Raw genomic sequence first — 25,898 nt, 5'->3', positions numbered from 1 at the left:
GAATTATCCAGCAAGAAACCGGCGCTTTCACCCGATCGATTCGACCACGGGGAGTCGGCTGGAATTGCAAAACGTCGGTCGGCGTAACACGAAGTCTTTATTCGAATTAAAAAAAAAAAAAAAAAGAAAAAGAAAAAGGGAAGGTTAACGGCACACGGCGTGTGTGGGATGCGTTTCTTTTCGTTACTCTGTATCGGTTTGTGTTATTCGACTGATCGATCGAGGGCCCGCCATTTGATTGTAACGACCGCCTTTTCCCTGCTTCAAAATACCCGACCAAGCTACGATCGACGTTTTCTCATTTTTATCGATCGTCCAACGCACGAATTATCCGCGTGCTTTCGCGACACTATCTCGAGCGGAATTCGCCACAGCTGCAAGTCGAATGATTATGACTGGCTATGTTGGCCGAGTTATGGCTTCCGATACGCAAGTCGTTTACACCTATATTCTTATCTCCTGAATAATGTAGTAACTTTGCGTATACAACGGATAATTAACATGGTGCGGAATGTCAATTGGTATCAAGGTATGTATGCGGTACGGCAGTATATAACAGTAGATATGTATAGTGTTTTACAGGATGTTTCTTTTAGCTCTTAGACCGCGATTAGGCGGCCGCTGAAATAGCTTAACGTAACGAACGTTGGGACAAAGTAGCGTAATATTATAACGTACATTACCGACCATAAATCGTCGGACTCTTAGTATTGTTATGTTGTATCAGGGTTGTTTGGAAACTTTGCAGAAAAATTTATCGAGAATTTACAACGTAAATATGATATAGCATTTTTAAAGCATTGGAACATTATTTAATAATACATGTAGTTTGCTTTGGCATACTATGATCAGCTTTATGATTATTTTTCTAATGAAATAGTTTCTGGTAATAATTTCTTTGTAATAAATTTTGCGCACACATAGGGTAAACAGTTTGTTGGTATAAAAGAATTGTATTTAATTTTTTATTTTATTAAATCTTAATTTTATGAAGAATGGAATGAATAATGGTGGAATAATTAAATCTCTTTTAATAAACATTATGTTTAACGTTAAAAAGTGTTCTGTATTTTGCAGACAATTTTATACATACTATCTTGTGAATCTCAAACAAAGTCCAAATTTACTAATGTTTGTATAACGTGGTTTAAATTATATATCCAATGCCAATTTTTCCTCGGGTCGATTACGAGTTGTTTTGTTCGACATACCTGAAACAAAAATGAAAAAAATATATTTAATAGATCGTTACGTGATATCAATGAAAAAATGTATAATTATATATAATAATTTGAACAGTTATCCGCATAATACGAAATATTAAATACGTATCAGATATAATATTACATATACACCTATTACAAAGAGATGATATATATGTGTGTGTAAACATGCCATTTAAGCCAATTACAAGTAATGAAACTGACTACATAGATTACATTACATTCAAATTAAAAAACAATCAGCAATATCAGATACCCACAATTACATTACTTCTATCAAACTTGAAGAAAATTCACGTCAGGAATTAATTTGCGAAATCATAGATTCTAAGAAACTCTTAAACGGTATACGTATGCCATAGGATACGTTTAGTTAAACGTTCTCTACAACGAGGTCCATTAAACGCCTCCATCAAAAAGACTCTTAATCCAACAAGCGTCTCTTGTTTTTTCTTCAAATTCCCCGAAGAAAAAAACTTTGGCTGAAATCAACGACCTCGCCTCTGTGGCACCTTCTCGTCTCCAAAATGATCATGAAACCAAATTTCTGCGCGAAATGCCAACGACATTAGATCACGATCGCGTTTGGCCCCGGCTCTTTCATTTTTTTCTGCTCTTTGGTCGACTATGCTAATTCGAAGTCTCAATATAGCATTAAATCACGGCGGCTGAGTTTCGCGAACACGGCACAACAGACATCCTGCTAGCTCATGAAAAGCCGAAAGGCGAACTCGGCAGAAGATAAGGTTTCTCGCCGCTACGAAGCTAGCAGCGTGCCAACTTGGTCACCGCTTTCCTTTTCTCCAAACGAGAATTCCTCGAATTAGAGGGCAGCACGAGCGTGGGGTACGCAGACCGCTTTTAAGGGAACCAGTCTGCGTATCGCGTGCACATTGCCACGAATTTCATCCATTATATGGTGGAGAGTTTTGGGTAATTAGCCGTGTCCCTGAACTAATCCTTCGTCCATTTTCTACTCGGTCTGCACACTTTGTCTCCGCTATCGCGGTCCACCATCTAATGGCTCGTGATAGAGAAGCGAGAAGAAGAGAGCGTGTCTCTTTGTCTGGACCGTGGCTGGCCAACGCTCGAGAAGATTCTCTTCCGAGCGAAATGTCAAGAAGGAGGCGGTTAATTCTCAGCATTTACCCAGCCGGCAGTCTGACCCAACTATTCATTAGACGGCAGTGCTGCATCCCGTAGCGTCCTCTTCTTTTTTCTTTTTCTTGTTCTTGTTTTTGTTCTTCTTCTTCGTCGTCGTCTTCTTCGCGACGATCCGAGACGAAGAAAAACTTGAGCTAGGATGACAGAGAAAAGAGGATGGCGCGAGAAAGAGGCAGAAAAGAGAGACGTTGTGCAACCTGGCTCGCGACTCACTTACCATCCTCCAACTGTGTGATTTCGAACAGAGAAGCTTTGACTGAGCGAAGTTGAAACATTCCAGCGGATATTGGGAAACTTGGAATTCGCTCTCTGGCGTTCTATGAATTAATTAGAGGACTCGACTAGCTATGGACGGCAATAAATTTGCCAAGATAATGTTACTCTCAAGGTAACGCTGTTGGTGTTGTAACGAAGTCTGATGGATATAGAATGGTAATTCTTTATCTTCTCTCGGGGATGTTCCGGGAGAGGTCGAAACGAGATATGTCTTTGGCACTCGATCGCCCTAAGTAGCTGCGTACTTTTTGATTAGTGAATTAGTGGAGATAACGTTGATGAATTGCCAGTAGCAGCTAGACTTTATCTTAAAATTTTATTCTTTTTATTTATTTAGCATAGAAATTAGTGCCTACTTTTGTATGGCTTGAATATGTTTAGCAGTTAACTGTACGAAATAATCGAAACTACACGCGTGTTTAAAATGTACGCTATACCTGATAACTGTAAAATCATCCTAAAACGTTCGATCCTTATATAGATACAGGGTACAGGATACGATACAGCAAGATCTGATTAGGAGTATGCAAAACCGAGCAGTTAAACTTATTGGAAATAGAGGATGACACATACGTTACTAAATTATTGTTATAATTTTATTTTATGGCCTGCTGAATCCAAGTTTTGCATAATAAAATATCCTGTTATACCGGTTCTATAGTTATAAAACAAGAATTATGTTTTTCCCACTTTTCTTTCTTTTCAGTAAATATGCAATCTATCTTTTTCGGGGGAGCAAGAAGTAAATCGTTTCTCAGTACGATTCGAGGTACTCGTATGACATACGTAATTCCTTATTATACTAACCACAATACGTAAGAATCTAAATATTACGAGTGTGGATAGTTACATCATGGTATTTGTCAATACATTTCGTCAAAAGTATAAAACACGAAAATAAAATATACAAATAAGAAAAAAGACTATTCGAGATGGAATAAAATCTCCGATCCAAGGATCAAAGATTTATTACGACATTTATTTCTTTACAAGAATGAAACACCCACTATCACAAAATCAGCACCTCGCTAAATTCTTCTTGTCACTCTAACCATATTCGGTCCCTACATCCTACACTCAATATTGCCAACCGTTTCTATCTCGTAAGTTATCTGCCGACGTTGAACAAAAACACCACGCTCCAATTTTCACACAGCACGATACTTGTCACCGGACTTCCTTACAACGGTTCTACCTGTTTCGCTTTTCGAAGGTTTCCCGTGCATTCGCGAAGCCTATCTCTTTCATCGTAACTATTGTCAGCCTACGCGGCACCGTTCGTTCGCACGCAGTTGGCGAACGCAAAAAAAGAAACGGGGTAGCCGGAGAATCGAGAGAAGGATGGTAAAACCGACTTTCACTTCGCTGGCGCCAATCGACGCGGTGTACACGCTCGTCATCGTTTAACTTCTCGATGATCGGCGCTCGGTTGCATAACTTCCGCCGGATTCTAGCTGTTTTTCCACGAGATCTCTCGTTCTCAGGTGGAAGTCGCGGCACCTGCATTAAGTGAAGCGATAATACAAACGCATCGCGTGGGCAGTTTAATGCGAATCGTTCGTCAGGCTGTTCTCACGCAAGTCGATACTCGCGTCATCGCTCGCGTCATTCGTTCCTTCTTTTCTCTATTCAATTAACCTCACGCTGATTCCACTAAGCTTCCTAGTTCTAAGAAAGTTAACTCGATCGTCGGAGAAACGGTCTCTTATATTCCGGGCGTGGGTTACTTGTTCCAGGTTTGGACTACTTTTATCTGAAATGACGCCAGAGATGACGATTTGAAATATTGAATCGTACATACACGATATTATTACCATTAACATAATCAAAATTATTGCCGTATCGAAATTTAATCCATATGTAACTCAAGTTGGCTTGAAATATTAAAATTCGATAAAACCATATCAAGCTCAATCTGAAATTAACGTAACTAAAATCACTGTGAAACCTAAATTTACCCGAGTCTATTCAAAATCATGTAATCTAAACCAATAATCAAAAACCAAGCTGATTAATTAATACACTTGAAATACTCACAAATTCAAATCAAAATCGAAGCAACTGAAACCATTGCCAAAACTAAACTACATCCAAATGTAGCCTAAATGAAATATGAGAAATTAATAATCCTAAACCTAAGCCAATCCGAAATAAATCTAACCAAAATCATTGCTAAATCCACGTCCCTTCTCTTTACTCCCACTCTCCCTTTCCCTTCCAACATAACCAGCGGTAAACCCGACTAAAATTCCTCGAGCTCCGGATCCACGATCGTGAGAAGCCGTTACAACACCCAACAGCTCGAAGACAAGTGAACCAGTTCATCCGTCAGGAGGGAAGTTGGGGTTCAGCCGGAATTATTGCCACATTCGCGGCTTGTCACGAGTGAGGATAATGCTGAGATCGTTTCGCGATCGAAAATGATCAACTATATTTTGTACCCTGCTTCCTGCGAATCTATCGTCGTCATTGTGAGGACAAAAGAGAAAGACACAAACGTGGAAGACTATGAACGATATATCGTTTGTCGATTAACATGGTTTACCGACAATAGCGTTTCTCACGTTTTGGGATTCGTTGTACATAGCGAGGTGACGTAATTCCACAGGTTGGAATTTTGCTGGTGTACAAAATCGAGAACCTCTGATACTTGAGAATTTCGCATTAAGAAATCCTCGATCAAAGTCCTGTTAGATTCGTTGAATAATTTTCGATTTAAACGTGTTTTGCTTTCGTTACGAATATTTGTCGTATTAGAGGAAAATATGAAAGAATCGTTGTTGGTATACGTTTTCTTTCGGAATATTAAAAACGTTTTTGTCTGTGTTTAAGGATAAAGTGATATTGCGATGTAAGATCTGAAATACCGAAACAAGATTGATAAGAGCTAAAGAAAATTTCAATTTGAAGCTTTCTGACCAACCTAGAGAAAATGGACCTAGTTCTCAAATTAATTATCAATAGTATCCTACATATATCTACATATGTGTGTACGATACATAATTCATACATAGTGTAAATACAACTCCAATGAGTGTTCACATTATTTCGATTCGAAATCAATATATGGTGACTCAATGACTGTGAAACTATTTTTAGAAACTTTACACGTTACCATGTTTGCTACAGTTAAGAAAAAATTCTCCGTGTCTGCATTCATAGCAGAGGTACGAATATCCCTACTCCAGTTTCATTTCCATTCACCTGCAATTGTAAGTCGACGTTTCACGCGTACGCCTCGTTTCCAGGCCTATCATTTGATAGTTGCAGGGGGCGAGATCGCAATCATCTCGAACTGATTTATATCTGGTTCAATCGGTGCAATAAAAAAATGCCAAATATTTAGCCGCCATAAAAGGCATGACAGAACAAAAGCTAGGAAATATATATCACGTTTAAGAAACGGAATTTTTTAGCTAGAAATAATAATAGACATTTCGAGAAACACAAAATAATAAATCGAACCTATTGAACGCCATCGACAATGAAATATAAACATATTCGGTATCTTTTTGGCATACTTTTTGCGTATGTATATAAGACATTTTTCATGCGAAATTCTTACGAACTATTCGATCCAAACCACGCCAAAATGAATTTAAACGAACGACTATACACTTTCTAATATTTTCTTTACACGAAAATATCACTTCTTTGATATATTTTATATATTAAGTATAATTTTTAAGAAACAAAGGAATGTGTTTAAAAATCCAAAGGAAACCTCTACTACAATCCTACTACGTGGCAATCGATCTAACCCAGGTCAAAATAAAATTAATTAAATTAACATTTCCCGACGCCTTCTTCCTGTACATGAAAACACACATTTTTAATATTTCCCGTAATAGCAAAACGAAAAAACGAGAGATCCATTAAAAAAGTAAAACGATAAAAGATAATCAGTTCGTTTCGCAATTCTCTAATGCGCCAATCGACTTTGGCCCACGCCAAAATGAAACTAAACGAAGGAATGTTTCTTCGAACGCGCTTCTTCGACGAGTACGCTTGACGCTCGATGCGTGTTTACTGACCTCGTGACCCTAGTGCACCAACGTGGCATCCCAACGCGCGGCTATTACGCACGCGACAAAAGGCAACGTGCACACGCGCGCGAAAGGTCAATGCGTGTGAAGGGTGCGTGCAACACGCGCACGTTGCGTCGCGGTCTAGCCCGCCAAGTATGCGACATTGAGCCAAGGCCACCGTAGACCGCACACTGGCGAACAGACATTTGCGCGCACATTGACGCGCACTGTGCGCGCACGCGCTTCGTCGTGGCACGAGTGCGGAGTGCGTGCACGCAGCTAGACGCGAGCATCGCATCGCACGAGGGAAAACTCACGCTGTCCAACCGGTCTCGCCCCGCAGGTGAATTCACTCGTACGGATGATGCTCTGGCTCGCACGTTTTTGTGGTCGAACGTGTCACGGAATCGGCCAACGTTTCACTCCGCCGGAGATTCCTTTCTCCAGGTAAATCGAGAGATTGATTCTTGCGAGTCTTGATGGATGAATGGACTGTTTGGAATCTATCAGATTATATGGTTCACGTAGTTTTTTATTATTGTGATTTTTCCAAGTGTTGATTGCTATATTGGAATCGAAATATTCTCGAATCGAGAGATCGACTCTTGTGAATCTCGATAGACGAATGGATGGTTTGAGATTTAACGCATTTTTCGGTTCAGATAGTTTCCTATTATTATGATTTTTGAATTTCTTAATTGTCGAAGTGGTGTCACTTCTAAAAAAAAAGCTCTACATGATCTGTTTAGTCATCTCGTAGTTTGTTTTTTAGTAATAAATTAATTTGAATGGAAAAGAGAAAGGCGGCTGGCAAATGTATTTGTGAAGGCATTGATAGAATAGAAATAAAAAGGTTCAGATATTTATGACAAAAGTTAGAAAAATATTAAGAGATAATTGTTTGTAGGGATGTAGAGTTTTAGGGAGGGTTGAAGTGATCACCACTTGTAAGAAAACTTTACGTCTGGTCTTTTTAGTTCTCTCAAGCACTGAAGCCATCGACAGCGTATAGACAAAAGACTGGGACGAAGGCAGACCATAAACTGTAGACAGGCGATGTTGGCTTCGGGGTTTTCAGTTATAGGGTAACACTGCTAGCGTGCGGATCCGAACAAGCTCAAATTTTATTCCTACTTGTAATTACACTTCTGTATTAAAATATATTTTCTACCTTACAATTTATCCACGCGTTTCTCTGTTTATACATCTAATAACCTCAATATTAATTAGAACGATACATCTAACATTTTCTCATTTTTCAAGATATGTCAAGATATTTGAATATTGTTTACTTTTTAAGTAATGTTAAGTTACACAAACTGTTAGGAAATAACGATTAAATGTTTTTAATTCTATGAACAAAAGAAAGATGATAAATCTTCGATTTTGTCAAATATTCCAGAACATTTAATTCGAATATTTCGATGGATAACATATATGTTGGAAAAGCAATGTTTCAACAGAATTGAAATAGAAATGATTATTACAGCCACAAACAAAATTCATTTGATTTTCCACCTAGTGCTAGTAATGACATTAAATTTACATCGAATGGTACAGCTAATTCCACGTCAATTTTTTTTCACTTTCTCGTCTCAAATAGCTGATTGACGTTAACTTCGACCTTAAAAGTGATCGACAAGTATAAGTCGTCATTGATACTTGTCCTTCGTAAAGGTACACTCAAACTCTATTGTTTCTCGCCGCCAACGTAACAAGTGTCAGGTGTCGATTCACTGTCTCTATAACGTGTTATTGTCTTTCGTCTTCTCGAGTATGTGGGCTTAGCTATTGTTTCCTCCCTGATATCATATGCTGGAATATTAGATCCTAATTGTTATCCATAAAATCCGTGCGATCGGGTTGCGTGATTTGTTACCGATTTTGACGGTGATAAGATTTATTCACTACCGGAAATTCAATCAGAGAATCTAATACCTATGGTTATGATCTATTAATATAATTTATTTGTCCATGTTCGAATAGAAAGAAGCAGTTGCTACCATTTTATAAATATCAATTGTCAAACAAGGATTTCAATCTTTTCGCATCGGTACGGGTAACGGATCAACGATCTCGTACGCGAATCCTCGTACCAAAACTTTGATCGGAACGAGATCGCTTTTTCGATCAGCGCCCTTTGATCTCCTTTGTCCCATCGCAACAATAGAATTCATCTGGGTTTCTTCTACCCCGAGGACCTCTTCCTCGTTTTCGGTAGTTCTTTTCGTTAGACAACCTTTGTCGTCCGCGAAACGAAGAAACGCCGCTTCTAATTGGTCACCACGTTGATGTATAGGTTGGTCCGGATTCGTCGTATCTACCAGACTCATCTCTAATCCCTTCGCCCGCCCGAATCTCTAATGATCTTACGTCCAGACACCACGATAGCCAATTTAACGATTCCTTGCCCCATTTTCGGCCTTAGAGGTTCATCTTTGGATAGATCGCATTGCGTTCCTATATACAGGGTGGTTTTTACATGTCGATCAAATTAATCGTTCAAGGGTATCTGATCGTACAATAAAATTATATAAAGAAAGAAAATGGAGCTACGAAATTACAGCACAAAACTTTCAACATTTTTCCTTTTTTCTTTTTAATGAAATTGAAATATGCGAGCAAATTCTAATAGCAAAGTTTATTAATTACTAAAATATTAATGTTTAAATGTAAATTGAGTGCTTCTCATAGCAGTTATTTTCTCATTATTTTACTATGAATGTGTTATTTCATTCGCATTATCTTATCGTGAAAGATATTAGACAAAGTAAAATCTATCAAAGTTTACCAGTAAATATAACTAATAGATTATCTTAGTAATAAACAATTTGTTTCCTCTTCTTGCCTCCATTATAGCTCATATCCTTCTTCAACAAACTCCATATGCACTGCCATGTCACAAACTTTATTTCGTCATTACTCTGCTAAAAGTTTGGAGTTTTCTTCTTCGAAGCTGTTAACGTATAACAATTTTTTACAATGTCGAAACACACAGACACCCTATTCGTTGGATCTAGAACAGACCAGCAGTCTTTCTAAAGATGCTTTTATAGATTACTATTTCAACCTGATCGAAATCCTGTACCTCATGCAGAGGCGCAACCAACTTTGTTTATTGTGCAAAAGCGACAGGATTATTTAAAGAGCGACCAGGATCAAATTTACGAGATGCTTCCTGTGAACCAGACTTAAACAAATAATAAGAAGAGATGCCTCCTGCGGTACGATCCGGTAACTGTATCGATCTATCGTTCTTATTTTACTATGCATATTGATGAACGATAGCAGCAGACTTTTAGAAAGTCGTAAAAAACTTCTAACAATCGAAGTAACTTCTGGTCATCATATTCTTTTATACCTGGTTGTCTTAACGCGGCTACCAGATCTGATTTTCTTTTTCCTTTCTTTAGATGCTAGCATATAAAATGCAGCAATAAAAAAATTTATTAAGAAACCTAGCATGTAAGATATAGCTAGGTTTCTTAATAAATTATTTTCTAACTAATTCGATCAAATTGAAAGGAAGTCTAAAATCACCATGTACTATAGAGAAATAAATATTTTTTATACGATCAATTGTGCCAATAATTTATAGCATTTTCTAGTTTAGTATTTTTATCCAATTATGAGTCGATATTACGTTAACTGCAATTTTTTGCTATTTTAAATTCTGTTTTATGGCACTGTGATTATGGAAGAAAATGTTTAACATTTTCAAATCAGTTCTAGAATTAATTTTTATAATCTCCACTATTAATCTGTTCTACAATCGATTATCGAAACAACAAAGAAACAAAAATTTGCAATTAATGTGGAAGCAAAATACAATTTCAAACTTACGTGTATCATTTACCAAGATGTATAAATTCTATTTCGATTCTATGTTGTTTATATCATATTTTTTAATTGCTTAAATCTTCCTTCAACATACTGTACCATTCTCTTCGCTATAGAAACTCTAAGGTTTGTGGGGAATTGGATATACTGGTTCCTAAACGCGTCGATGCTTTTTGCGGTGCAGAATTTATGGGACAGATATCTGTTGCGCGGACTTGTTAGTGTTTTATTGAGGATCGTATTAGAGAGGAATAAATATGTGGATACATGTGTTCTGAGGGATTTGGTAAAAGATTAGATCGAGAAGAATGTTCGAGTAAGAAGAACGACGAGAAAATTAATCGTTCGTCGGCCTTATGTTGTCTAAGCTACTGCGAGATGCTTTGACTTTTTTGTTGCTGCATAGTTTCTTTTAAAGGGTTTCTTTTGTTATGGCCATATGATTTGTTGCGAAATACATTTATATTCATTCCTTTTATAAAATGTAAAAACTAATTGCAAGCATTCTATCGATTTTGTTGGTTGTTTAATAAATTTAAGAAATGATTCGAACATATACAAAGTATATACCTTATTAAACAATTAAAAATAGTACTCTCTATTAAAGACTTTTCTTTTATATATCGATTTTAATTTATTCATTCTTATGCTCAAAATTGCTGTTTAAAAAATTGCTGTAACCAAAAAAATACTCGACATCGATTGAAAAAAACGTACTTTTATGTGCGAATAAACGATAATACGAAACGGAGCTATTGTAACAACAACATATACACACTACAGACCATTATAATACTCGTTAATTATTCGATAAACCTGTTTCTCTAACCCCATAAAAAAGACCGTAAAAACCCAAACTGCTTTGATAAAAAAACAAACAGAAAAATATCTTCTTAATTATTTATACCAGTTGCTACCTAAAATATTATTCCTGTTACAAGACTGACAGTCACTCTCAAATCATACTTGTTCTCCAAAGCTATTGGATTCGAGATTCCTGAACAACTCGAGAAGCTTCGAGCATCACTTTAATTTAATTATCAAACACTTGTTTTCCAACGATGAACAACAATTAAGAACGATCAATATTTTACTCTTGCCTACGATTATGTCGAACTGGTTCCTCCGGGAAGAAATTTACATGTTAATACTATCGCGAATGTACATCTTCAGGACTTTTCACGCGTAATGCGTTAAGCACCATGTGATTAACCTGCCATATTTACGGTTCGCATAAATCCGTCCAGGATTCAATTAACAGTCGACTTGCCCGTCCAAGAATGATGCATTACGGCGGTCCAGTTCAGAACGAATTCTTAAACGAGCCCCAACTCGCCTAAGTCTATTCTCTAACACAGTCTAGCGAACGATACTGGATTCGAAACGAGCGTGCAACCAATTCGTCGGCTCTCGGGATGCAGCCCCGAAAGGCTCACATTTAACCAGCGTGGAATTCATTAGATGGTATTCGCTGGCAAAAGCAGTGGCTAAGTATTTTCGTTGTATACGGTTGCTTTGTGTGCAAGGAAAGAAAGTTCCAAACTCCCGTAAATAAATTTCTCTTCGTCCTTGTAAAGAACGGAGTACGATAATATTTCACTATCTATTTCAATTAGAGTTTAGATATTTTTCAAGCTCGATAAATGCCAATAAACCTTTCTCCATCTCTATGCAAAATAAAATATATTATACAAAGTCTGACTTCTTACTTCGATTACATCTACAAACACTTTTTACATTTTACAGACACTTTACAGACACGAAATAAAAATCAATAAACACATTTTAGTGAAATTTAAATTAACAGTAAAGTCTGATTTTACAGTCCCTGTCGATCGTTTTAATACACACAGGTTACGGATATTTCGTCAACAGGCGATGTAACATTGAACACAAGAAGCACGTTAGATGTTTAAAAATTGTAGGAGAGAAATGTGAAGCACAGTTATTGCTTTGTTCGATTTTAATGCGAAAATACCGAGATAAAATTAAATAAAAATAGCGGCCATTAGCTATTCTGTTGGTTCTTTCGATGGAATAAGGGTTCAAGGCAGAGGAGAAATTCATCACAACTTATATACAGCGTAACTTCGAAACCATTCTTTTCCAAAATGTGCCAATTGAATTGTTCATTTATCAAAACTCCACAAAACACTACTTACATTAAGTAATGGTAACCAAGTGTTTTGACATTAAAATATCAAAAATTTCAACGAGTGGAGTTACCTACCGAATGGCTCGGATGTGCTTCGAACCTTTATTTCAGATTTCCATTCAAGTGACAAAGAAACAACGAACGGTGAAACAGTATAGAGAGCAATATCCGCGAATAACCTTGAGCAGGTAAAGCTCGAAGATTCTACTCACAGAGTAGCCCGAAGGGCCAGACACAAACCCTATTATACACCTATGCCGCCACTTAAGATCCCTTGGTCCCGTGTCTAGATTAGGGAATTCAGACGTTGAGGCCGGCCGGCCAATACCGGGCTGCGGTTTTCGGGGCCCTTTTTTGTCTAGGGCCAGGGCGTAACGTCCCCTCGGATATTTGGCCCCTCGTTAGATCGTGCGGAACGTCGTTACGAGTCAAGAGACCGTGTAAAGAGAAGAGCCGCGGCGAGAGCGGCTCTACGCCAAGTATTAGCTGATTGGTCCATAGCCGATCGAGAGAAATTGCGGTTATAAATTGCGTCGTTATTAGCGTATCATTGATAATGGATTTGAGGAAACGTTTAATTGAATGGCGACTAAGATTGCTGGCTTTCAGCCGGTGAAGGATTGACGACCATCCCAACGGATTTAATAATACTTTTAATACCGATTTCACGATTCTGACAAATAACGATCGTGACTTTGGTTCCAGGCTTTAGATTGGATTAAACAGAATGGAGAGACGTTTGGTATGGAAGGGTAAGAAGATTCGACGATCTTTTTTGTGCATTCGAATCACTAAGAATTTAAACATAAAATATGAATAAAATATTGCTTGCAAACTATGGTATTAATTGGAATAAAGAAATAGTGAAAATCTAATTCGTCGAAATGTAGATTTAATATTTGATGTTTTGCGTGGTGAAGAAATACGAACTGAATATTAGATTAGACCGGATAAAAATGAATAAAATAGTTGAAGCGATTTATTATTTCAAATAGTTATTTGTCATTCCTATTTCAAATAAAATTCTCACAAGCCTGTCGACATACGTAAATTGAAAAATTCCTATGGCCTCGTTCACTCATCGTACGATCATCGATAACGAGGATGACGATGTCTAAATAACAATCAATGGCCGATCATTTGATTGTTTAGCAGACGATAACTGACAATTTGGTGAGTCAGCTTGTTCGCCGGCGGGCACGAAGAGGGGTGGAGGGCGGCTCGTTAGGTCGAGCCATGGAGTTAGCGCCCTAAACGCAATCATCAATCACCATTAACTCCGACCATCCGATCGTCTTAATCGTTTCCTAAAATTCCCCGTATACCGGCGATTCGTAAATCTCTCTGTGCCGGGACTGACGCGTGCAACCAGCCCGATTAAAGTCATTTCAGTCGCGGTAATTGTAAATCCAACCACGAAACGAGATATATCCCCGGGGCCTGGGATGAACATGTCCCAAAAGGTCCCGAAGGACGCCTTTTCAGCGAGAAACTCATGAATCATTTCCGAAAGGAAGAAGTAAAACGCTCCCTGAGAGCTGGCTCCCTTCTTCCAGAAGCGGTTTCATAATTTACCGAATTAACGACGTGGACCTATAAATCTGACGATAGACGATAGATACCATTTAATAATCCCTTGGACGCGCGTTCTATGGAACAACCGAAAGCAATCTTAATCCCTAATCCGACTTAACGCGATCGACCGCTAATTATCTTGCTTGTTAGCGTGCTCATCCCGAGAGACTTCCTGCCGAACATTTGAATAATCCCTGTTATTTTCGCCTACAGAAAATAGCACAAATTACACGGTATCGAAGGACACGATGTATCGGACATAGTTTCGAAGAGGATTAAGATGTCAAGGAAACTTGGAGGATAGGTCCACGTGATGGACCGTAAATCTTTCAGTTACGAAAAACGTTTAGAGTGTCGATTGGCTTTTGTGGAAATAATGTCTTGCACGCCGAAGAAGCTGTCTTTCAAGTTTCAGACTGATATTGAATAGTTTGAAAAAACGAACTGTAGCTTTCATCGAGGAAAATATTTTTAGTAAATACAAGTGTGATGTTGTTCTTAGTGTGATTTGAATCAAATATTCGTGAATTGCTGATAAATCAAATATTTAAGGAAGAATGAGAAGATTGAGAAAGAGAAAATAGCTTTGATGTCTAACAAGAAGATATTTCTTCGATTCTTTGGACTTGATAAGTAACCTTATGCATAAATATATTTTGACATTCGAATTCAAAACGTGGTTATTTTTTAATCATTTTTATGTCATAAATATTCTCATTTCTCGTCAATTCTTTTCGATCCAATGCCATAACCACGATCAAATAACAACGATCAATCTTAACGCTAGAAATGTTGATCCTCTCTCATGTATTTTTTTACAAAGACCCTAATGATTCAAACGTAAAAAAACGTTCAAATTTCTCCGAACTCAAACTCACACGATGAACATTAGCTAATAAACAAAATGAACTCTCGCAAACTATAATGGTAGATTCCAACCGGATCGAGTCAGACCGATATTAATTTCAGCCAAAAGAAATACACTTTAAAACCAATTACGTCCAAAAATAGTTTAATCAATCCTCGACAGACGTCCTCTTTCGTAATCCTGGATCCATCGACTCAACCCGCACCGATAAACAAAGATGAGACAGGAAGTCTTAGACACTGAACAGAGGTAAAAGAGGAAGAAACGCTTTCTGTAGCCCAGTTAGACACCTCTTCCGGATGAAATCGTCCGTTTGAGCAACACGGGGCCGCTCGTTGCTTGATCTAAGAACGGTTTCCGAGAAGATTCCATGGAATCGTGGGACGACACAGGCCGCTTTCTCGTCTAGAAAGCACAACGAAGCCTAGAGACTTCCTAGACGCTGCATGCCGCATTCCGTGAAACCGGCGGACCGCCGGCATGCGGCATCAGGACGAGCCACGTCGCTGCACGGTAATCAGGGACACGCGCTCGATCCAGACTGACTTTAACCCAGAAGGTTAAATATACGTCTTCCTGCCGGCTGTGCCTCTTTCTTTCTCTTTATTCACGACTCCCAGACCATGATTGACGGAAACGATGTGTCTGGATTGAAGGGAAGCCTCGAGTCAATGGAACTGAATCTGAGTCGCAAGAGTCGTCACATGGGAGTGAAGAGTTTATTAAAGTAGTTAATTGGAATGTATTCAATTACGATGACCTAAATGAAACATTTTTGCAGAGAAACTTTTGGAATTTTAGAGAGTTCTGCCATGTATCGTACCTGTTGGCGTTTAAGTAAGTGCGTTAATGATTTTTTAACAAACTTTAATCCATACGTGACTAGCGTAAACTGAGTATTATTTATTATGTTTCATAAAATTGCGTAACAGATTAAATAACAGTATATCTACTGCAGCTTTTGGTATAACGATTTTACTTTCGATTGCTTAATACGAAACGAACTCTTCTGTGATTTCAAATAAAATTGGGAAAATATTGTTTCACAAACAGAGAGATCTTTCTACTTTTAAATTTGATGCGAGTTAAAACTGAAATGAACGAAAATTAAAAAGAAAATATTTAGAACGTTAATATAGTCGCAATTTCGTAATTAAATACATATCACAATTAATTTCTAGATCTAATCTGCAGCTTGTACAAAAGTTTTAAAATTTGTGTAACGGGATATGTTCTTCGAATTAATTTCGACTTGAATACATTTCTCCTAGTGGATGCGATATCTCTTTCTTATATTTTATTCGTGATATTTGAGCAATGTCTGGCGGTGTAATTGTTACGAACAATATGTCTGATCGTAACAAACGTAGGCTTTGAATCTACTGATGTTCCGTTCAATGAGGTTTATCACAAGAGAAATTTATTCGAACCGTCATAACGGAGAAGCAACTTTGGGCGTTTGAATGGTATCCAACAATACGTCCGGTTAATTGAAATCCGCGCTTGTTAGAGCTTGACATTATGTTCCACCATCGATGAAATCGCTATTGTCAGTCAATAATTGATTGACATTGTGATTGATCACCGTGTCGATCGACAATTGAATAACTATAATAGAATCTTGCCTCGTTAAAAATGATTTCCTTCTAAGGAATTTTTAAACAGTATTTTTCGATTGATCTGATTTTCTAATACATACTTTGCAGATTGTTATATGATTTATTATATATATCGTGTCGTACAATCGTATAAAATTTGGGTACGTTTTAATCTTGACAGAAATTCATTTTAATATTGAAAATTTCGTTATCGTTTCGATATTTCTTCGTATTGTTGATTTTTCTGTCAACCTGATAGAAAAGATCGTTTAGTATTCCAATTTAGTGCTTTATAAACTTCCTTCATTAACGTTCGTTGATTTTCATTCTACGTGTGCATTGTACACGGCGCAGAATCTCAATTAACAATTTCAAGAAGAAGCCTTCGAGAACATAAGTCTTTTTTAACATCTTAAGCCGCTAATTAACAATTCCTTTAACGCTTTCTTGCTAACCTTCGAACAGCCTGATTGATAAATGTCAAATATTATCATACGTCTTCTCGCACCTTTCCTGAAATTTTTTTCAATATTTTCTGTAGATATTTTTTATTAAAATGCCTTTTAGAATAAAGACTTGCTCTATTATAGAAGCTCAAAGTATTTAAATAGTTACTTTTTGATTTAACAATACGTATTTGCACCTCTTTTTCAGTGATTTTTGTAAGTACAGCAATACCAATTAAAATACTGAAATTCATACTATATGTTAATTATTAATTTCACTATTCCAACATCGCTATTCCAACCATTATTACTATACTAAATCTCGCTAACAATGAAATCTATTTATCGAAGTTATCATTGGTGAAAGAGTAAACAAAATTACAGTAAGAAATTTTATTCAAAGTTCCAATGATAATCATAAATATCTACTAAATCAAAGTAACTACGTATTTAATCTTTTTCCACGCCATTTCCTCATCTTCCTCCATTATTCTTCATTGGATTAAATATTGGCAAAGCGTATCGTCCAAGACGCGGCCTTCGGCGCAGACACGAAGGAAACGGGTGCAGCACGAACACGGTTCGCATTACGTGTTCACACACACGCCCTGACCTTCGTTTTGAGGTCGCGTCTGTCTTTTCTTTTATCATCTTCCTCCGCGTTTCACCTTGCACATTCATTATTACGCGGAATTGTAAACAGTAGCCGTCCGAAAATCGTACGCTACCGAATCAGCCGCTGGCTAGGATTCTCCTACTTGTTGCGATGCTAATGTAACAGGAATTGAAAGCAGCTACCTCTTAAGTATCATCAACGTTAACCTTCGTTTAAAATTATCCATTGAATTTCTTTTTGCCCGTTTTCTCCATTATTTATGCCCATTTTTGCTATTCTCTGTTCTTCCTGTGTATTTCTGTTTCCTTTTTCATATAACTTCTTATACCTTTTACATATGATTATTTTAATTTATTTCTTTCGTCCAATTTTTTGCTAATTCTTCGTCGTTTCCGATTCTCATTGAGATGAGATGGAAGATTTTCTGTGAACGACCTTCGACCTTCGAAGCCAGCATCGCTATCGAGAAAAATTCTTTACTTCTTAGACGTCCCTTGCTCGATGATGCAACTTAACAATTTAAATAAAATGATGCAGCTTAAATTATGCAAATTTTCACTTATAAGAACTTGCGATGCGCATGTTAAGAAATTGTTTAATTTCACGGTGTGTCTGTTATTTAATGTCGTATAAAATTAGCTATATCGGTATAGTTTGGACTGTTTGAAAATTTTAATACGCTTTAATTTAATCATAAGAGATAGAAAAGCTACCGATTGTAGCAGTGTATGTTGTTTCACTTACTACTACCGTTCATGATTTCAATAATGTCGTTAATGAACTTTTGTTACAAACTTGGTAGATTGTTTCTCAATCTTATGCAATTTTTTTTTTTTTTTTAATCCTGCCTCTTATGATTCGCTCGTTATATTTTAATTACAAGTTACTTAAAATTCACTTTCTATTTCCTATTCCATAATAAAGAATGTTCAAATCTTCGATAAATATCCCTTTTCCTAAAAGAACAGGAAAATCACAATATTCTCTAGAGAGCGTTACAATTTCTAAGTAACCCGTCCAATACCAATCTATCAAGAGCTTCTGGAAGCTTTAGTCTCTCATTTAGTCAAAAAGCACGTCGTTCCCTCGAACTGTTTGCCAATTCTCGTGAAACGTCACGCTCCGTTTGTAAGTACCCCATAAATCTCTGAATAGCAAGTTTTCTCGAACGAATAACACCATTGCCGAGGAATTCGCTTTTTCACAAGTGACTCAGAGAAATCGGGCCACCTTCTTCTCGATTACACGGGACAAAAGGGGCCGACGTTTCGCATGCCCGACGCTCAACGCGAATATTGCGCTATTATACTTTCAACATTCATTCGTAACACTACGATCGATCCAAAGATACGGTTCTTAGTTTTCCTTGCGCGAAAAATAACGTGATTCCTCCTATGAAACCGAGTTCCATTTCGTAAGCCCGTCCAACGCCATCATGCCACCATACTGGAAATCCACGATAAAGATTTTTATAGAAATTTCAGTCGCTCGATAGAGGCAATTAAAGGTAAGAGATACAAGCCAAGTATCGTGGATTATGCGGAACATTCGCATTGTACGTTGGAAAGATTGCTGCAATGTACAGGTGAAAACAATACGATTGTTCCAACGAAACTGGAATGACGCACTGTTCTGAAAAGTTGCATGATATAATACTTCAGCAGATATGTATCATCGAGTGACGTTGCTCGATAGCAATGCGGGTACAAGTCGACAAAAAGATCGAGTACTTATTTCCGTTTTCTTGCTTTCCTTTAACGAGGAGCTATCTGTAATACGCATCTTCTAACGTTCTTTAAAAATTTGGATTTAATGGATTTTCATACGACATATATTTTTTACGAGTGATTCGTATTTTGTTTGTTCAGTAGTTTGTTAAAGTTTCGTAAATATAATTTCGCTTCTTCGTTATAACACGAATTGATTACAACAAGCATACATGCAAAAAACGATAATCGTATAAGCGCATTGAATTCGAAGAATATTGACTAACGCGAATGTGTTACACGAATTACTTTCTGGTTGGTAAATGGAAATAGTTACAACATGTGGATCGCACAAGGCATTATTGTTCCAAATATGACAAGAACTTTGAAAAACACTGCATCGTTCATTCTTTCTAAATGCGGACGAAAGCCACAATATCTTTCTAAGAATGGGAACACCGATCCTAAAACGGCTCAAACAGGCCACAATTGACCTTAAACGAAGTACCTTTACATTTTAAACGGAACTTTTACAAGAATCTTATCTACATCGACCATTTTGCTATGAACGTTGGTAAAATATGCTAAGAATAATAGTGATTTGACCTATAACTTCAAAATTCTACTTATAGCTTGTTGTAACTTACAGCTCGTAATATCCACTAATATTATTAGTTAGTAAATCACTATACAAAGGGATCCTAATATCGTCATTTTTCTATTATCATACGGCCAACGATAAATATAAAATGATAGTCTCTTGTCCAGCATTACGATACGAGGTGTGGGCATCGAGCAAAGGTGAACTTCCCCGTGACACCATTGATGAAGTGTAATACACATAAATAGTTTAGCCATCAAGTCGCAAACCCTCGTGACCTGATTCTCAAGATCCTCTCACCGTCCTTATACGCGAACGGGAGAATGTATAATTTTCTGATTTTTCCTCAGCCTACACGCTTCAACCGATTCGCGTTGGATGACACCATCCGCGTTCCGAATTCATCGCCACAGGATAAAACACGGAGACGCGATAAAACAGGCTTATTATTATTGTTATCCGTACCGTTAGAATGTACTGGTACGGTTATTCAAAGGCGCGCGCGCTCTCTGCAAGCAAACTCGATATCCCCTGATAATACGATCGCCTAACGCGCGGTAACCCAACACTAATTTGCATAACGAAGGAATCATTGAACGCAAATTATTTTTTAAGTTTCTAACGAATAACTCGCGAGTAATAATAGTAACAGTAAAATATAACGGGTGTGCGTATATATAGTAAATACATTTGATTTCCCACGGTAGATAAGTTTTCGAAAAGAGAATTCTAAGTATATACATATGTAAGATCGTAAATCTTGGGATAATTGTAGTCTGAAAATCGAGTTTTTTATTATAAGGTAATTAGATAAAATACAAAAATAAACAACAATTAATATCCGTCTATAACAATAATTATATAAACGGGAAATAACAAGTTTTTGGTACAATGTTTACTTGAAAATCGAGAATCGATTTTCAACGTCCTGAGCTACCGATCTTTCTTCTTCGGTCTTTAAAATCTTAAATAACTGTTCTGTAACCTTGTCTGTCTCTAATGTAACTCTCTGTCCGTCCGTTTGGGAAAATGCGTGCCTCTTAAAATCGTTGTCCGTAAAACAAAAGAAGATCGCTCTGTCCGTGAAACAAAGCCTGTCGTGTTACCCGTAAAACAAAAAGAATCCCTATCCCACATGAACTCTAGGGAGTTTACACATATATATACATACTATATTGTAATCAACTGGCAATGATCGTCGAGACACCTTGTATTTAAAAATGAAAGTTACATTTATATATTGGATTATTGGATAAGTTTCAAACCTTTCTCAGGTCACGTTTTTCTTCAGGAACAATAGAAATTCTACACGGATGAAATAATAGCATTACGCAACAAATAGTAGAAGATTATTGAACAGAATAGTGTATATTTGATTTCATTGTATTATTGCAGGGTGTTGGAATAAAGTTTATAATTCACACTCGAAAAGGTTCAGAAATTACCCGAAGCCTCAGTATGTAATATTCTCTTTTTCCAGAAAAGTATACGAACAAATTTGTTTCGTCCAAAAAGTAAAAGACATTCCAAGCTTTTGAATGTGAGTGTTTGCATGGTACAAGTTAAATCGTCTTCCTATTTCTCTAGAAATGCACGAGATTCACGTTGTTCAAGGAATATGCTGAAAAAGGAGTAGGAGAAAATGCAGGTGGAAACGACATCGGTCGTAATGAGATATCCGCCTTCGACTTTCGTGTTTCAGTGTAAAACGTTTTGAGGTGACAAGAGCAGTTCGTTTCGCAGTCTCTAATCCGTGCAGATACGTGTTTTCGATGTGGACATTCCGTACCGAGCAGAATGCGTGTTTAATCCGACGCGCGAGTGTGCGTACGATCGTCCGTGCGTTAAGTTAAACTATAATTGCACCGTGTGCATCGCTTCTCGTACAACGTGTATTAGACACGGACAGTGTGTCTGAAATGTTGTCAGGATATTTACAGGCGCTCAGAATTACGAGAAAAAGATAACCGTAGGTAGTCTTCGATGTGTTTGTACCCACGAGGATGATGGGTACTTAAATATCGTTGATATTTCATGTATTTATCAGGATTAGTATACAAGCGATAAGCGTAAGAAGATAAATAACGGTAGTCTGTTTAAGTTCGTAAGGAAAACACACGTCAATTTGATACAATAAAGATTTCGCGTAGAGAAAAACGTGTAACGTTTCATCGCAGCATTTCGAATCTTGCACCAAGCCATTCAATTTTCATTTCCAACTATATATTTATTGACCTCGCATTCCTACGAAGTAGTATATTGAACGTGTTCAAGCGCATACCAGAAAAGTAGGATTCCGTCAACCTAGTCTGGATATATCAGATTTATTTTCTTCGTCACGGAATATTATAGATCCGATAATCGCTTCTGGGGGAAGAAATTGAAGTTTCAATGGCAAAACTTCAATAAAGATGACAATATAACTATATCTTTCGTTCGAACCAATCAAACATGCATTGGTTTTACTTGAAATTCATATAAGCACACATCGATCATTGCTTAAAGAATCTAGACTTATTTATTGCTTTCGTGAGTATTTTCTTTCCACTTTCCATTGACAATACGAATGAAAACACCTACATAGTAAGCATTTTCTATAAGCAATATTGTTCCAACGAAAAATCACTACGCACAAAGAGACGGTTAGGAGCGTTGTGTAGGTCGGGAGGTGAAGTAGGTGAAGGGTTTCGCCGTACGGTGGAGAGATTGAGCAACGCATTAACGAGGGTCAGGTGTGTCGGCAGAATTATTATTGTACGGTCTGTAGTCGAGTGGATACCGACCACGACATATACTGATCTATTGTGCGTCACCGTACGACACCATAGATTCTGCCCACTTGATTAGATTCGATCACTCCCCGTTGCGACAGGTACTGTTCTAAATTGGGACCGCAGATGCCTGACTTGGGCGAGTCATTGAACAGGGAGGAACTTGAATAGACTATCCTGTTGAAGTCACGCTTATTTAGAGATGCTGCGTGTCTGATATGGGAACTTACATATCGTAGAAGTTAGATGAATTTGTAGTTACGAGGAATTAGATTTCGTCAAAAATATATGGAATTTATGTCATTCTCAGTTCTTCCGATTATATATTTACAATTATTATTAGCGTACGATTATTAGCGAAGTTTTATAAGCGACAAATAACAAGTTATCAGTGCCAATACACTCACATGAATAGCGGACGTATAAAAGTCTACAGTTAAATTTCACGAATGGCATTCGTCATCTCATTACCTTATTTGGCATGAAATTGTGAACTTACAAAAAAATGTTTATGCAACGGGAGTCCTGTAACTTACAACTTGTCAACTTTTTAATACCATGTTATTACAGTTAATACATCATCGTGCAATCAGATACAAGAAGTTTTGTACTTTTGCGACTTTTTATGAGGAATAAACATTAATAATTGCATTATGTATGATGACATTTAAGATGTGAAGTTTATGGTATTACATATGTATTTATCGGCTTAGCTGAATCTTTCCTGGGCTACACTGTGAAAAGGTTAAGTAAACTTCACCAACACTCCATTCTCAAGTCAGCGAAACCAAAATAAATTAGCAATAACAAATTTCGCCGTTGCAATTTCGAATACCTGTCCATTATTTTCCATGATGCAACAGCCAATTCATATATATCTACCGCTATATTTACCGCGCAATTTGAATGAACCAATAGCCGACTTGCGTAAATAATAATCAACTTCTGTAACGGTGCTTGAAACTCTACGAACGCAACAGGGGTGCAATAAAAATGCTCGTACCCCTGGAATTACAAAGGCTATCAGGCGCTGCCTTTGCCAATATCGGCCGCTTTCGTTTCTGCGTTACGCAATAGTTACGCGTCCGCGGCCACGCCGCGATGGTGCAACCAGTTATTAACACCGCTGCATCGAGCAACGACGAGAAGCTCGAGACTCGTCGTACTTTAAGGGGGTTAATACAACTGTATCGTTTATCAACGACAACCGCAAATACGTCGAATGAAATACGGTCGGAGTAATAGCCGGCGTAAAAAGCACCGACACCCGGAGGGCTTGATCGATAACGCCTACACACACGTGCGCGTACCTTTGCAACAGTTAACGTAACTCCTCTAAATGAAATCCGATCGTTCGTGACGGAATGTGTATCGCCGTGGTAATTAAATATCCAGCACTCTGGATTCTGAACGGCGCCACATTCCTTTACCTGACTGATCGATTTGAAGATTTGTACACTACTTTTATTCGCTTTCTGCTACGCTTCCTGAACTCTTCTGCACGGTAATTTACAACTAGTCGACCAATGGCAAATCGACAAGTTACAGATTACGCTTCTCTTGTGCAATTTTATGTCAAATAGAATAAATATCGTAGATACTTGGAATCAAGCAAAATAACAGTAGTTGCGCGTTATAATTTCATACTTGTATAGAAGCAGACTGCTATTAACACCTATACTAATAACTGCAAATAACATATTTTTGCAAGATACGTGATTATCATTTACCTTTTCTACCAAAAATTTTTATCCAAGTCATTCTCAATTTGTATAAGTTTTCATTAGCCACCGTCGTAAAACACATTTCCTCGTGTCTCTCGCTAAAAACCTAGGATCTTTCCTCTAACTCAACAAGAACCGATCAAACACGCTCGACAATTCACAGCCAAACAACGTCAAGTTACCAATGCTCAGCAACATAATTATAAACAAATCCTCGAGCAATTCTTCCGGCGGATGATTAATGGTTAGACGTGCGACGGCTCGAGCATTATTTAAACTGCCTTCCATTCAGAGCCAGCAACGATGCACAATGAGAGACGGTAAGCAAACAGCGCACAGCCATCTCGAGTCACCGCATAATGATGGCAACAAGGTTATCCATTGGCGTCATCCCACGTTACAACATTTCCGGTGCGTCGGCGCATGAACAAGCTGCTCGATATTAAGCCGCAGCGTTAGCGTGTCGAACAAAAAATTACGTAAGCCATCGACGGCCACGACAACGACGAAGAGGGCCATTTGGACATTGTGTCGCGATAGACCTTTCGACGCTAACAAGAAAAATTACTCCGAGTGGCAACAGGTCGCGAGGACCTCGTAAAAGTCTGTTGTTAATGTACTACACGACTTCGATCTTATTTTCCACCGAAATACTTTTAATTTAAAAGTCGCGGAGTAACCTGAAGGAGAGTAATGGACAGAGTTGTTTAAGAGACACGGTCGAAAGAGAGAGTTGCTCTGCCTTTGGGATATTTATTGTTGTATCGACGATGTATATTGTGAAGGAAAGTTTAAGCTTCTTTGGTTTTGAAAAGATGAATCATATATTCAGATACGTACGTTTTGGTTACGACGACTATTATAGAGTTGTATAATAAGTAATATTTGTATTCGGGTCAAACTTTAACTGGAAAGAGATTAGATTATCTTACTATTATATATTTTATATTATAACTTATAACTATATATTATATATAATGATATAATATATTAATATATTAATATACTAATATATTATATATAACTATATATTATATATAATATATTATATATTAACTATATATACTGAGTATATATTATAATATTATTATATTTTATTATGAAAACTATTATTGAGTTAAAATCCGTGCTGTAATCTATAATCAATTTTCAAAGAACATTTATGAAAAGGCTAACTATACTTTATCTACAAGCAAGATATCTAACCCTAGCGAATATGTTATTCATCTTGTTTTCAACTTCAGAACTCGGACACTCTGGAATTTGAATTCCTACTGTCCTATAAACAATTCAACCCTTTCATCGTG

General features: G+C 37.4%; 1 long non-coding RNA gene across 2 annotated transcripts; it reads right to left on the bottom strand.

The window, feature by feature from the left end:
- Nucleotides 1–1,176: 1,176 nt before the first annotated feature.
- LOC125385219 lies at nucleotides 1,177–25,481 on the bottom strand. 2 transcript variants are annotated; one of them, XR_007224258.1, is made up of 2 exons: nucleotides 24,598–25,481; nucleotides 1,177–1,211 (listed from the first exon to the last, which is right to left on the bottom strand). It is a non-coding gene; the product is annotated as an uncharacterized LOC125385219 (long non-coding RNA). The 2 variants fall into 2 exon arrangements; XR_007224257.1 differs by lacking the exon at nucleotides 24,598–25,481 and adding an exon at nucleotides 6,698–6,980.
- Between the last annotated feature and the right edge of the window lie 417 nt (nucleotides 25,482–25,898).

The sequence above is a fragment of the Bombus terrestris genome, chromosome 6 (assembly GCF_910591885.1).
Source record: "Bombus terrestris chromosome 6, iyBomTerr1.2, whole genome shotgun sequence".
Classification (NCBI taxonomy): Eukaryota; Metazoa; Arthropoda; class Insecta; order Hymenoptera; family Apidae; genus Bombus; species Bombus terrestris.
Note: the sequence above shows the minus strand (reverse complement) of the source record. Positions and strands in the feature narration are given on the sequence as shown.